The sequence below is a fragment of the Podarcis pityusensis genome, assembly GCF_964106645.2.
Source record: "Podarcis pityusensis genome assembly, chromosome: W".
Classification (NCBI taxonomy): domain Eukaryota; kingdom Metazoa; phylum Chordata; class Lepidosauria; order Squamata; family Lacertidae; genus Podarcis; species Podarcis pityusensis.
In genome coordinates, this window is record NC_138045.1 from 33,341,980 (window position 1) to 33,357,612 (window position 15,633).

A 15,633-nucleotide genomic window follows, 5' to 3' on the forward strand; every position below is an offset into this window, starting at 1 on the left:
TCTTGCTCAGTCAGAAAGGCAAGATAGAGCAGTTGCTTGAGAAGTTCAGAATGTCCGATTGTGCAGGAGTTTGGACACCCGTGGAGACGAACTTCGTGAAAGATAGCCAGCAAGCAGAAAGTGCTGAGTTTGAGAATGCTGAGCTCTTTCAGTCAGCTCTAGGTAGTCTGTTATATCTGTCCCAATGGAGCAGACCAGACATTGCCTTTGCTACCAACCTGCTAAGTAGGGAAGCGTCAAAGCCCAGTGTGAGTGCTTGGCACGGTATCAAGCGGGTACTGCGCTACCTGCAGCATACCAAAGAATTTTGTCTTAAGCTGCCAGCTGAAGGTGAGGCGAAGCTCACATGCTATGCGGACAGTGACTGGGCGAATTCGCAGGACCGCAAGTCTGTGTCTGGGTTGGTGGTAAAGTTTGGGAAGTCACTAGTTGGGTGGAAGTCCCGGAAGCAAAGTCTCATTGCGCTGTCTTCTACTGAGGCTGAATTCAGTGCACTGTCAGATTTGTGCCGGGAACTAGAGTTCTATAAATGCTTGGTGCAAGAGATCTATGGGGATTGTAGCTTGCCCATCACGGTTTGGGAAGACAATCAACCCTGTTTGAAATTGGCTGAATCTGCGCAATTTAAGGCCAGAACCAAGCATCTGGACATACGTTTCCAAAATGTGTGTCAGAGTGTTCAGTGAGGTTGGATCCGGCTGAAGTACTGTGCCAGTCACAGTAACCTGGCCGATGGATTTACCAAACCTTTAAGCTTCCAGCGTCATGGGGAGTTTTGTGGTGGTTTGGAGTTGGGGGTAAGTTCTGTACTTACTTTCCCCACAGTAGCGCAGGGCGAGAGGGGGTGTGAGGAGAACCTGAGCTTACAGAGTTAAACAGCTCAGAGTGTACGCCCTGCCTACTGTTGAGAGGAGGGGGGAAATTCTGCGTCATTTCCGAGAGCCTCAAGCCTTTGTTCTTTCTCTCTACTTTCGCTTTTGAGGAGAGAGGACGTGTTTTCACGATGCTGTTCGCTGTGATAGATAATGGATAGTCTGCTGTAAATAAAACTGCTTTTAGCTGCTAAGATCCTGAGTGGACTTTATTTAAGCACACTGAAGAATGCTCTGGAGTTTTTTTTGCAGTCTTTCTCTTGCCGCTGTCGATCTCTGCTTTGCTCAGGAATGTGGACTTTGGAATGCTGGCCAGAGCTGTGCGGTGGGAAGCGTGCCGGACGCTTATCTGAGCAATAAATCAATCTGCCCGACAGAGTCTAGCACCAAAATTTCTATTTAAAGATGACCATGGAAGATTTGTAGCAATTGAAATTCAAACGCAAGGAGAAAAATTTCTGATAATAGGCATTTCTGCACCAAATGAAGGAAAATCGGAATTTTTAAAAAAATTACATGAGACTCTGATGGACTATATGGATTATAATATGATTTTGATGGGAGATATGAATGGCGTAGTGTCTACAAACATGGATAAGGCACAAAGACAGACAGTTACCAAGGATGGAAGACTACCAAAAACGTTTTTTGACATGACTGAAAATCTGGATTTAGTTGATATCTGGAGAACGAAGAACCCTCTGGGAAGAGAGGGAACTTTCTTCTCCGAGGCTAAAATGACATGGACAAGAATTGACCAAATTTGGGTAACTAGAGGACTGGCCGCGAAAACTAGTAAAGTTGAAATTTGTCCTAAGACCTGCTCCGATCATAATGCTGTGAAGATGGAAATGAAACTGTCGCCAATTGGTTCCTTTAGATGGAGGATGAATGACTCTTTGTTTAGGAATGAAGAATTTACTAAGAAGGCCCAAAAAATTTTGAGAGACTATTTTGAAATAAATATGAACACTACTGTGGAAAAAAAAGTAATCTGGGATGCAAGTAAAGCAGTTATGAGAGGATTTTTGATACAACAGAATGCAATTAAGAAGAGAATGCAAAATGAGAAAAAAGATAAAATTCTGGAAAAAATAAAGGAAGGAGAGAAGAAATTGAGGGTGAAACCAAAGTCCCAGGAGATTTTGAAAGAAATAAAGTTATATCAAGTACAATATATGAAAATGATGAATCAGGAAATAGAATGGAAGATTAAACAGATGAGACAAAAGACATTTGAATCGGCAAATAAGTGCGGGAAACTGTTGGCCTGGCAAATGAAAAAAAGACAAAAATTTAATACCATCACGAATTTGGAAGTAGAAGGAAAGAATATACAGAACCCAGTGGATATTAGAAAGTGCTTCCAGAGGTATTTTAAACAACTTTATACACAGGAGAAGCAGAAAGAAATGGAAATTGACAAATTTTTGAAAATGAATGGACTACAAAAAATTTCTCAAGAAAATAAATTAATGCTGAACTACAAAATAACGGAACAGGAAGTAGAAGGGGCCATTCAGAATATGCAATTAGGTAAATCTCCAGGACCGGATGGACTGACTTCAAGATATTATAGATCTCTGAAAGAATGGGTAATACAACCTTTAAAAGAAGTCTGTAATGAAATACTGGAAGGGAAAAGGGCACCAGAGTCGTGGAAGGAAGTTTACATCACACTTATACCGAAAACAGAGACTGAAAAGACACAACTCAAGAATTACCGCCCCATATCATTGCTTAATGTGGATTATAAATTTTTTGCAGATATTTTGGCTAAAAGATTAAAAAAGGTGTTAACGGAAGAAATTCATAAAGATCAAGCGGGCTTTCTCCCGGGCAGACACTTATCTGACAATACGAGGAATATAATTTGTTAGGATAAGATTTATTGCTTTATTCTTGCGTCCGGCACGCTTCCCTGCACTCTGCAGGTCGTAAAGCAATTAGCAGAATTGCACAGCAGTTCGTGTAGAAAGGGCAGTCAAGTAAATAGGTCCCACACGTTTCTTCTTTCCTAGTAGCACTTTATTTGCTCAAAAATAGCATATTTACAGTCCATCTGATTCAAGTTGCATTTTGCGACCTGTCTCTCTCAGCAGCTGCGTAGCAAAGCTGCTTTCACTTTTCACTCAGCTCACAGCATTCCAAGCTGCTTTCGTCACGTCCTGGCTTACTTCCCTTGTAAGCGCCTCCTCTCAGCCTCGAGACACAGAAGGTTAACCCTTCACTACACCCAACACCCCCTCTTGTCTCGCGCCTGAGGGGAGAATCGACCTTTGGTCGTCCCAAACCCAGACCTTCACAAAACTCTCCATGTCTTTGGAAGGTGAGTGGTTTCGTGAACCCATCAGCTAGGTTCTTGGCAGAGGGACAATACTTCAGTGCAACTAATCCCTGCTGAACACTTTGGCACACATTCCGAAAGCGAATGTCTAGGTGTTTCGTTCTGGCCTTGAACTGACCTGACTCTGCCAAACGCAGGCATGGTTGATTGTCCTCGAAAACACGTATCGGCAGACAATCCACTTCGCAGAGTTCCTGCACCAAACAAGCATAGAACTCTACTTCTCTGCACACCTCTGAAAAAGCACTAAACTCAGCCTCAGTGGATGAGAGCGCTATAAGACTTTGCTTCTTGGACCTCCATCCAACTACTGAGTTCCCAAACTTCACCACTAGGCCAGACACAGACTTGCGATCCTCAAGATTGGCCCAATCCGAGTCCACAAAGCAAGTCAGTTTGACTTCTCCTTGTGCTGGCAACCTAAGACAAAAGTCTTTGGTCTCCTGCAAATACCTCAGAACTCTCTTGATGCCATTCCAGGCTTGCACACTAGGGTTTGATGCCTCCCTGCTGAGCAGATTGACAGCAAACGCTATATCAGGTCTGCTCCACTGGGACAAGTACAACAAACTCCCTAGAGCTGACTGAAACACTTCAGTATTTTCAAACGCAGAGCGTTCTGCTTGCTGGCTGTCCTTCACAAAACTAGTCTCCATAGGACTTCTCACTCCTGCACAATCACTCATCCTGAACTTCTGAAGCAGTTGCTCAATTTTACCTCTCTGGCTGAGCAAAAAACTTCCATCCTGTGCACGCTCAACATTGACACCTAGATAGGTTTTGACAGCACCAAGCTGTTTAAGCTTGAATCGTTTACCTAGCTCTTTGGCAAACTTCTCCGCCTGTTCATCTGTTTCTGAGACGAAAAGCACGTCATCAACCCAAATCAGCACCAGTTCCTGTGAGTCTCCTGACCCTCTAAGGAACAGGCAACTATCAGCAAGACTCTTCCTGAAACCTAGCTTCTCCAAAGCTTCATTCAGGCACATGTTCCAGTTTCTAGCAGATTGACGTAATCCATAGATGGATTTGTGCAATCTCCACACAACATCCTGCCTTGAGTTCTCAAACCCCGAAGGAGGAATCATGTACAGCTCCTCCTGGAGATCTGAGTTAAGGTAGGCAACATCCACATCAAAGTGGTTTACCTTCCAGCCTCTCTGTGCTGCACAAGCTAAAAGCGTTCTCAGAGTCTCCGCTCGTGACGTTGGCGAATACACCTCCGTGAAGTGTATTCCCTTCCTCTGCGTAAATCCTCGAGCAACTAACCTGGCTTTATACTGCGGCTCTCCTGCGTCAGTGGGTTTCAAGCGGTAAACCCATCTGGAACTCACAGCCTGCTTCCCCGGTGGCAACTCTGTGAGTGAGAACACACCTAGATCTTTCATGGACTTCATCTCTTTGTCCATTGCCCTGTGCCACTTGCCTGCTTCTTCCTCAGGTAAACTCTGAATATCCTCGAAGGATTCAGGTTCACAACTTGCAGAACCTACCCAGACGCCTGAAGCGTCGTACCGATCAGGAGGCCTCCTTGTCCTCGCTGATCTCCTCAGTGTGACTCCTGGTGACCCTGCCACTTCACTGGGTCCAGCTAAGTCATCCTCAACTTCAGTGTCTTCCCCCTCTGACCTGCTGCGCCTCTTGGGCCTCACAGCTGGTCCAGCAGGTGAAGAAGGCTCACTCTTTGGCTCAAACTTGACACTTGCCTGAGGAGGTGTTTTAGGTTCCCCCCTCTGAGGGATCCTGAGCTGTCCCTGCCTTGGACTCTGTTGCTCTGGACCGTGGTCCCCAGCTCCAAGTTCCTCCTCCTCCTCGTCTGAGTCATAGAACTGCTGTGGAAGCACGTCTGGATTAGCGTGCAGACGCTTCCAACCAGCTTGCTCACAGAACTCAGCGCTATTGCTGATAACCAACCTAGACTGGTCTCCACTTGGGTATGCAAACCTCCAGGCCTTTGAGCCAGGCTCATACTCTACAAAGATCATCCTTTTAGATCTTGGCTCACCTTTCTTGCGTAGAGCCTTTGGAATAAGCACCCAAGCCTCACAACCAAACACACGAAGGTAGTGTACCTTAGGCTTATCTCCATGAAGTAAGAAATACGGTGTATTTCGTACACTAGAGTTGTACACTCTGTTCTGCGTATGGACCACATAGTGCCAGGCCTGAGACCAAAACTTCTGGGGTAGCCCTGCGTCCCACAGGATTGCAGACACAGCTTCCTGCACCGTCCTGTTCTTTCTCTCTGCGACCCCATTCTGTTGCGGAGAGTAAGGAGCGGTCAGTCTGTGGCTAATCCCCTTCTCCCTAAAGAAATCCTGTAAAGCAGAACCAGTGAATTCAGCACCTCTGTCACTTTGAAAACCACGAACTTTGGTGGAAAAGGTTACCTCAACTGCGGTGATCCAATCCCTGATCATTTTAGCCGCCTCCCCTTTCGTTTTCAGAGAGAAGGTCCAAGCAGACCTCGAAAAATCATCAATCAAAAGCAAAGAATACTTCGAACCTCCCAGTGACTCAACAGACATGGGCCCACACAAATCTGCATGAATTAATTCAAAGGGTTGCGTGGTCTGCCTCTCTGACTTTGGATATGAGCATGTCACAACTTTCGCCTGTTTACATGCATTGCAATCTAGAAATTTTTCACAAACATTACATTTGCACCCTTGTGTCAGCTCTGGTGCTTTCTGGAGAAATTTCCAATTTAAATGAGCGAAGCGTCTGTGCCAAATATGTAAACAACCATTGTGGGGCGCTACATTCACACATTGGCCCTTCACATCTTCGGTGTGATCCTCTCCTGTGGAAAAAGGCACATTTACAGCAAACAAATTATCTTTAGACTGCACTGTGTACACGTGTTTCCCATCCTTGGAAAATTCACATTTGTCACCTGCAAAAGAAATTTGAAAATTATCAATCAATAGATCATGCACACTTAACAAACAGTTAGTTAAACCGGGCACTGCATAAGCTTTGACTTCATGCTTAAGGAAAGGACAGAAGAACAGTCCTGTTTCTGTGAGTCTTTTTCTGCTCCCATCTGCAAACTTAACAAACTTCTCAGTTTTTACTGTCCTGCAATTCCTCAAAAGATCAGCAGATGGCACTAGCGAGTTTGAGGCACCAGAGTCTATGATTACAGTGAGAAAGTCTTGTTGTTTACATTCCTGGGTCGCCAGGGCAACAATCTCCTCACTACCCCCCTCCTTGGGGCTTCTGCAGATGTCTTCTCTGGTTGTCACGGCAACAGACTCCCCCCGGCAGGAAGACTTGCCCACGACCTTCACAGCTTCCGTAGATGCAACTCTCTCAGTTGCCATGGAGACTGGACTTGTCTCGGCGTTCCCACACAACTCTGAAGCGCTTATCTCTACTTGCTGCAGGTGGCTGACCTTGAAGCCTCTAGCACTTTTCAGCTTCCCAGGCTCCGACTCACGACGTAAACAACTCTTGGCAGCTTTTGGAGAAAGAGGCGTCTCTGAGCTTTCACTGCTCACTGCCCCCCCACTGCTCATGGGGTCTCCAGGACATTTTTCTGCACCCCCTCTGAAGGGTGGAGGGCTCTCAACACTTGGCCTCTCTTCAGGTTCCTCACACAGACACGTTGCAGCATCCACACAGCTCCCAGGCTCAGCAAAAGCACAAGCAGCAGTGCTAGCAACAACAGCAACAGCAACAGTCCCTTCGCCCCCCTGTGGGGGCTCACAGCTCCGCCCAGCTGTGCATCGGCACTCAAGAATGTGGCCGGTGCCATCTTGCCTCTCCCTTTTGGATGCAGCCCCTTCTCGGCCCTTGCTTCCCACTCCAGCTCCACAAGCTTCTTGGAGTGCTAGCCAAGCGGCCTCTGGCTTTCTTGCACCCAGGACAACAGGCACCAGATGAGCATCCACACTTTCTGCCAAAAAAGCAAGCACACGCTTCTCCACTTCATTTTGCTCTGCAGCCCTATCAGCCTCTGCTTTCCCAGCTGCATTCTGTGTGGGGTGAATTACATTCCACAGCTGCTCCCCCACCAGCAAAAGCTCCACTTGAAAGCTCCACTGCAGCCAATTCTCCCAATTACTCCCATTGAGTCTCTCAAAGGGGATATTGAAACTCTCAAAGACTTGTCCCTGGGGCTGAGCCATTGCCTCCCTTCTGTTGGCTTTTCCCAAAGGTACTCACTCAGCCAAACTGGAAACTCCGGACGTCATGGCTCTTGGCTCCCAGTCTCCCGTCAGCCTCCTCCGATCTGCCTCTTTGAAGCCTCCGGCAGTCGATCAAGCTGACGTTCAGCAGATAAAACTTCAAAGCCCTTCCTCACACGCTTCATGTTGACCCATAACCATGTTAGGATAAGATTTATTGCTTTATTCTTGCGTCCGGCACGCTTCCCTGCACTCTGCAGGTCGTAAAGCAATTAGCAGAATTGCACAGCAGTTCGTGTAGAAAGGGCAGTCAGTAAATAGGTCCCACACATTTCTTCTTTCCTAGTAGCACTTTATTTGCTCAAAAATAGCATATTTACAGTCCATCTGATTCAAGTTGCATTTTGCGACCTGTCTCTCTCAGCAGCTGCGTAGCAAAGCTGCTTTCACTTTTCACTCAGCTCACAGCATTCCAAGCTGCTTTCGTCACGTCCTGGCTTACTTCCCTTGTAAGCGCCTCCTCTCAGCCTCGAGACACAGAAGGTTAACCCTTCACTGCACCCAACATAATTAATATTTTAGAAAAATTACAAGTGAAGATTAATACCAAAGCAGTTTTGATATTTGTGGATGCGGAGAAAGCTTTTGACAACATTTCTTGGAGTTTTATGAAGAAAAATTTATTGGGGATGGGGGTGGGTCAAGGTTTTGTAAATGGTATAAGTGCAATTTATTCAGAACAGAAGGCCAAATTAATTGTGAACAATGTAGTGACGGAAGAATTTAAGATTGAGAAAGGAACACGACAAGGTTGCCCAATCTCGCCATTGCTTTTTATATCGGTCTTGGAGGTTTTGTTAAATATGATTAGAAGGGACCAATTGGTAAAAGGTATACAAGTGGGAGCGAAACAGTACAAATTGAAAGCATTTGCTGATGATTTAGTATTGACTTTACAGGAGCCAGAATCTAGCACTAAAAGAGTATTAGAATTAATTCAAGAATTTGGTCAGGTGGCAGGTTTTAAGTTGAATAAGATGAAAACTAAGGTATTAGAAAAGAACCTAACAGAGATTGAGAGAGAGAAGTTTCAGAAGGAGACAGGATTGACACTGGTTAAGAAAGTGAAATATTTAGGGGTTAATATGACTGCTAAGAATGTGAATTTATTTAAGGATAATTATGAAAAATGTTGGACTGAAGTGAAAAAAGATTTAGAAATATGGTCAAATTTGAAGTTATCGTTGTTAGGACGAATTGCTGTGATAAAAATGAATGTATTGCCAAGAATGCTGTTTTTGTTTCAAACACTGCAAATTTTGGACAAAATGGACTGTTTCAAGAAGTGGCAGAGAGATATCTCCAGATTTGTCTGGCAGGGCAAGAAGCCTCGTATAAAATTTAAGATATTAACTGATGCTAAAGAAAGAGGTGGATTTGCCCTGCCAGACTTAAAACTTTATTATGAATCAGCAGCTTTTTGTTGGCTGAGAGAATGGATGCTTCTTGAAAACACGGATGTTTTGGATTTGGAAGGTTTTAATAATGTGTTTGGTTGGCATGCATATTTGTGGTATGATAAGGTTAAAGCACACAAAGCGTTTAAAAACCATATTGTCAGAAAAGCACTGTTTAATGTCTGGATAAGATATAAGGATTTGTTAGAAAATAAAACCCCAAGATGGTTATCACCAATGGAAGCAAAGGCTCAGAAAAAACTCAATATGGAGGCCAAATGGCCGAAGTATTGGGAAATTTTGGAACAAGAGGGTGACAGATTAAAACTGTGGAGTTTTGAAAAATTAAAAAACAGAGTACGAGATTGGCTCCATTATTATCTGTCAGGGAACTGCCATCTGAGCTAGAGGCGGAGGGAAGGCTCCAAAGGGATGCAGGAGAGGGTCCCAGTAGGGAGAGAGGCAGCCCATCTGCTGGGGAAGGAAATCAGCGTAACACCAGTGGAGAAGGGGGGCAGGTGGGGGAATCGGGGAGGAGGCTCCAAGACTCTTCGCTGGAGACCAGCGGAGAGAGTACGGGTACTCCGCTGCCCACACCCTCCCTGCGCAGAAGACTTCCGCGCAGGGAGAGTAGGAGGAGACTTGGCGTCAAACAACTTTTATGCTGGAAAAGGTTTAAGAAACGCCCACTGACGGATTCTGCCAGCGACTGAGACAGTCACGATGCTGGAGGCTGTTCAGTCAGAAAGAGTTAACCAGGTAACCTAGCCAGGAGTGGCGGCAACTTACGCACGAGCAACCCCTAAACCCATTACAGCAATCCGTCAGTCACCGACGTTGCTTGTGCGTAGCTCCAGAGAGGCAGCACCATGAGCCAGACCGGAGGAGCCGGAGAGACGGAGCAAGCAGCTGCAGTGCAAGGTCTGGTGGAGAGAAACCGAGATTTGGAACAGCATGTAGCTCTCCTGATGGCGCGGCTGGACGAAAGACGAGCTCAGGATGCTCAGGTCAGACCCACCCCCATCGCAAGGAAGGTACCGGGGCTGGTACACAAGTTTGGGGGGAAGCCCCAGGACTACAACGCGTTCCGAACGGAAATAGAGTACGCTTTGGAACTGCAGCATGATGACTTTGTTAACGATGAGCAAAGGGTGGTGTTGGGTTGAAATCACGACAGACGAGTGGCAGGTGTCATATGAGAGGCGTCTGCCGGGGTGAGCCCCGGGAACTCTCTTTTATTGAATATTACAAACATTGCCACAGGTGTGCTTGTGGCTGATTGGTTGATACAAACACAAAGCAACTTGTTGCTGATTGGTTAACATAGGTACAAGGCGGGAATTACATATAACCATTTATCACTGATAGATCAAAGGCTGAGAAACGGAGCTGGAACTAGACAGGCATGAATCCTCCTAATTAAATTATAACTAAAGATTAATATTGAGAGAACATAACATGAAAGAATACAACAATCACGTTCCGTAGATGTGGTCAGCAAAGCATTAAGAACAGGTCAGGGTACACTGTTTCATGAACTCAATGGGAACTGTTCAGAACATTCTCAGACTCATGTGCAGAGGCAAAAACTTCCCAGCATGCAAGAGAAAAGAAGCAATAGTTCTCATAGTAAGACTTCCCACAATGCCACAGTTATGTGCAGTAAGAGAACTGCAGAAAGAAAACTTCCCTTTAGGGTGGCATACATTGTGGGGCATCTGCAGGATGGGGCAAGAGAATGGATCAGGCCCCTTATGGCGATGCAAAATCATGCCTTGAAGGACATTAAGAAATTCTTTCAGGCGATGGATGCGATGTATTCCAGTGAAGTCCAGCAAAGTGTGACTCGGCGAGAACTGATGGGGTGCAAGCAGGGGAGCCAGTCAGTTAGAGACTACTGGTCGCGCTTTGCAATGTTGATCCACCGTCTCGGGTGGAATCTGGACTCTGAACCTATTCAAATGTTGTTTGAGGAGGGGTTGTCCCCAACGGTGAAGGACGAGCTGTCCCGTGCGCCCCGCCCACAGTCGATGGATCAGCTGACCAAGGCTGTGCTTGCGATTGGAGTGAGGCAGGAAGCGCGGGCTCAGGAGAAACGCGAAGTGAGAGGGGAACGTTGCCATGACTACCACATTCCTGAAATACCAAGACAGCTTTCCCAGGCGGCTGAGCCAATGGAAATAGATGGCGCGCACGCGCACGAGGTTTCAAACTCCAGTGAAGGTCGCAAGAGGGAGGGGAAGGATTGGAAACCCACCAATAAGTGTTTCCTCTGCCAACGGTCGGGGCATTTTGCAAGGGTCTGCCCTCAAAGAAAGGCCTGGCAAGGGATGGTGGGGGCTGCTGGCTGTGAGGAGAAGGGAGACGAAGGGCAGGTGCAGGGAAATGACAGCACCTGGCTGCCAACCAAAGGGGCCAGCAGCCAGGCCAGCAACCAATAGAAGTGCCCCAGCCTGACCCCCCCAGGGCAGCGATAGCCATAGCAGTGGTGCTAGAACTCCCGAATGGGCACCGAGTCAAGGTTGAGGGGCTGCTGGATTCGGGCAGCTCGTGCAATTTCTTTAGCAGGGACTTCGCTTTGGAGCACCAAATACACTTGCTACCCCTGGATTTTCCCTTGCAAGTGACCACCATCGATGGCAGGGAACTTCTGGGAGGGGAAGTGACACACCAGACCCTGCCAATGCGAATGAGGGTTTCCAGGCACACGGAGACCATTGCCTTTCACGTGGCCACACTGGCAGGACCCCCAATAATACTGGGAATGAGCTGGCTGGCACTGCATGATCCAGTAGTGTCATGGCATCAGCAGTCAGTCACCTTTGGGTCAGCTTACTGTTTGGAACACTGTCTGGGGGGGGGGACCCCAAGAATGACAGTGGCCAGGGTGGCTGGGCTGGCGGTGGAAGAAATGGAGGCATTGCACCAGCAACTCAAGATGAACTTGGAGCGGGCCAAGGAAGTTTATAAGAGGCAGGCAGACAAGCACCGTTGGGAGGGGGATGCCATACGGGTGGGAGACCGAGTGTGGTTGTCAACCCAAGGGTTGCCCCTAAAAGGAGGGTGCAAGAAGTTGCAGCCAAGGTGGCTGGGACCCTTTGTGGTAACACAGCAGGTGAACCCTGTGGCGTTCAAGCTCAAGTTGCCTGACAGCATGAAGATACATCCGGTGTTCCATAGGTCCCTACTCTCACCGTACAGGGAGGGGCGGGAATTCCCGGGCCGGGAGGGAGGAGTCACCGCCCACCCGCGGGTAGAGGAGAGGGAACTCCACAACCAAGCCACGGAAATACTCGATTCAAGGTGGCGAGGGCGCCAGGTGGAGTACTTAGTGGCTTGGGAAGGAGAACCCGAGTCAGAAAACACTTGGGTCCCCGCAGAGGCAGTCAATGATGGGTATCTTGTGGAAGAATTCCACAGCCTGTTCCCAGACAAACCAAAACCACTAGCGAGATTCTGGGAGGAAGAATTTGGTACCACAGACGACGAGGAGGAATTTGTGGGTTTTCCTGTCTCCGAAGAGGAAGGAGGGGAAATGTCAGAGGGAGAAGAATCAGACTGGGAGGCCCACCCCGCGGCAAGAGATCGGAGCGGGTAGGAAGCGGGTTTTGAATCCTCAGAGGAGAGCGACAGCTCCTTCAGGGGCTTCCCCGGATCGTCGGCCGAGGAAAGGGACGAGGTTGAATCTGAAGGTCGGGCCGGGGGCGGAGGGGGTCCTGGGGGGGAGGTGGATGTCAGGGAACTGCCATCGGAGCTAGAGGCGGAGGGAAGGCTCCAAAGGGATGCAGGAGAGGGTCCCAGTAGGGAGAGAGGCAGCCCATCTGCTGGGGAAGGAAATCAGCGTAACACCAGTGGAGAAGGGGGGCAGGTGGGGGAATCGGGGAGGAGGCTCCAAGACTCTTCGCTGGAGACCAGCGGAGAGAGTACGGGTACTCCGCTGCCCACACCCTCCCTGCGCAGAAGACTTCCGCGCAGGGAGAGTAGGAGGAGACTTGGCGTCAAACAACTTTTATGCTGGAAAAGGTTTAAGAAACGCCCACTGACGGATTCTGCCAGCGACTGAGACAGTCACGATGCTGGAGGCTGTTCAGTCAGAAAGGGTTAACCAGGTAACCTAGCCAGGAGTGGTGGCAACTTACGCACGAGCAACCCCTAAACCCATTACATTATCAAATAATGGAGGCGTATAATTTGGATAAAAAAATTGGCTTCCAGGTGGAAAAATCAAAGCTGGAAACAGAATTGTTAGATCCTAAAGTTAAGAATTTGTCAAGAATGTATAACTTGCTGTTGAAATGGAATACTCAAGATGAAACGGTGAAATCTGCTATGATTAAATGGGCACAAGATGTTGGACATAATATTACGATGGCTGACTGGGAACAGTTATGGACCACTGGTATGAAGTTTACGGCATGTAATGCGTTAAAAGAGAATTTAATGAAAATGATTTACAGGTGGTACATAACACCAGTCAAGCTTGCAAAAATTTATCATTTGCCTGATAATAAATGTTGGAAATGCAATGAAACTGAAGGTACTTTCTTTCACCTTTGGTGGACATGCCCAAAGATTAAGGCATTCTGGGAGATGATCTATAATGAAATGAAAAAGGTATATAAATATACCTTTCTGAAGAAACCAGAGGCCTTTCTCCTGGGCATGGTCGGCCAATTGGTGCCAAAGAAAGATAGAACTTTCTTTATGTACGCTACAACAGCAGCAAGAATACTCATTGCAAAGTATTGGAAGACACAAGATCTACCCACCAGGGAAGAATGGCAGATGAAGCTGATGGACTACATGGAACTGTCAGAAAAGACTGGCAAAATTCGAGACCAGGGAGAAGAGTCGGTGGAAGAAGATTGGAAAAAAATTAAAGTATATTTACAGAAATATTGCAAAATTAATGAATGTTAGAAGGATGCTGGAATGAAGTTATATGGTTTTAGCAGAAATGTTATAAAGAATTAAGTAAAAATAGATTGTTAATGGACCGAAGTGGAAAATTTAAGGTTAGAGTGTCTCAAGTTAAATTTTAGAACGAAAATTGAGAAAGATGGAAAGGACTTGCTGAAATAGCTAATTGAACTAGAATACAAAAAAGGGAGGTGTGAGGAGGTCGATGAAACAAGTATATGAAAGGTAAAGATATGGAAAGGTTGGATGTGTTTTTAAATGTTTGTGTTCTATTTTTCTTTGTTGTTTTATTGTATTGTTTTTTTCCCCTTTGATGTATTGTAAGGTATTGTTTTGTTTTGTCTAATTCTTTATTGTTCTCTTTTCCTGTTCTCTTTTCCTGTAATTTGTAAACTCTTAATAAATATCTTTAAAAAAATAATAATGACCAAATTTCCTGTGATAGTCATGAATACATCCTGCATGCAAAACCTTGTTAGTATCTGCAACACAAGAAGTTTCATCCTGCACAACATCAACAGAATCATCATAATGCAATACAAACAAATGATCAATATAATCAGCATGCAATACAAAGTCACCTTTCTTGGTGATGGTGCACTTCCTCTTCTTGAAGGAAACTTCTATGTCCTGTTCAGTCAGCTGCGAGACACTCAGTAGGTTGTGTGCAGCATCTGGAACAAAAAGAATGTTGCGTATCGAAGCATCCAAGCTGTGAAGAACAACTGTTCCGTAGCCTTGACTGGAGATCGTGTGGTCATCCGCTTGGTGAATCGCACCTTCCTGAGGAGTAAAGGACACGAACAGGTGTTTGTCCCGACAAACGTGTCTGGTCGCTCCTGAGTTGACAATGAAGAAAGATCTAGATGTCTTCTGGACCTTTGGAGTGAAGCGTGAGACCATTGCCTTGTGTTGCGGTGTCCCAGACTTCTGACCTTTGCCTCTGTCTTTTCCACGTGTTGAGCTTTTGCTGTGCTGCGCTGCTCTGTTGCCTTGGTCTTGGGATGTTTACACTCCCTTTTCACGTGGCCTAGACGTCCATACGAGTAGCATTTCACTGCCTTCAAAGCTTTGGCGCCATCTAGTGGTTCCACTGCATTCTGGGATGACGTCTGTGAGGACTCCTCCTTAGTGATGCAGCTAGCACTACGTCGATCCGCTTCATTTAACACCACAGCAGTAACATGCGCTACCGTTAGCCGAGCAGTAGGCAAAACAGCAAGGTGGCTGGCAATCACTTCCCAACTTGAACCCAAAGAATGTAGTATCATGAAGGAATAAACAGCCTCTGGAAAGGTGATTCCACGCTGTTGCAACTCATGCCTAAGATTTTGCATTTCCATGAGGTGGGCATGTACGCCTGCTCCTTCAACAAGTGCCATATCATGCAACTTGGCATAAAAGAACAAAGAAGCGCCCGCTTCTGTTCTCAAATGTGACTCTTGGAGACTGTGCCACATCTCTCTGGCTGAGGCCTTGTCACGCAAAAGACATAACTCTTCAGGAGACACAATAAGCATCAGAGTTCCCCTTGCTTTGGAATCCTTAGCCTTCCATTCATCGGTCGTTGGAGCTGGGGGGGCGTCTGTTATCACATTATACAGACCCTCTTTTCGTAGCAGAGCCTCTGCATATTGCACCCAGTTTTGATAATTCCCTTTTCCAAGCTTTGGAAATCCAAGAACCTCTGTTACTCTTGGACTGGCCATGTCTGTGTCTTTTAAAGCAAGCTGCGTCTCTCTACCAGCTGCATTCCAAAAACACACTTTCGCTTTCTCCTGAGCTTTGGCTAGAAGTTCAAAGTCCACCCCTTAATGCCATTAATTAGAGACTAGCAGGCTTCCTGGGGCAAGAGCACATACCTCTCATCAATCTTCTTGACACGCAGAGAAGATAAGCTGCAT

At 46.6% G+C, this 15,633-nt stretch overlaps 1 long non-coding RNA gene and 1 pseudogene across 2 annotated transcripts in view; one reads left to right on the forward strand and one right to left on the reverse strand.

Annotated features, from left to right (window-relative positions):
• Positions 1 to 15,633, reverse strand: part of LOC308467808 — a 921,448-nt gene that overhangs the window by 117,199 nt on the left and 788,616 nt on the right. The window lies entirely within an intron of this gene.
• The window catches only part of LOC308467659 (adhesion G protein-coupled receptor D2-like), an 81,064-nt pseudogene continuing 80,344 nt past the window's right edge, over positions 14,914 to 15,633 (forward strand). Inside the window, exon 1 of the transcript in view lies at positions 14,914 to 14,923. The product of the transcript in view is annotated as an adhesion G protein-coupled receptor D2-like (transcript). The remainder of the gene's footprint in view (positions 14,924 to 15,633) is intronic.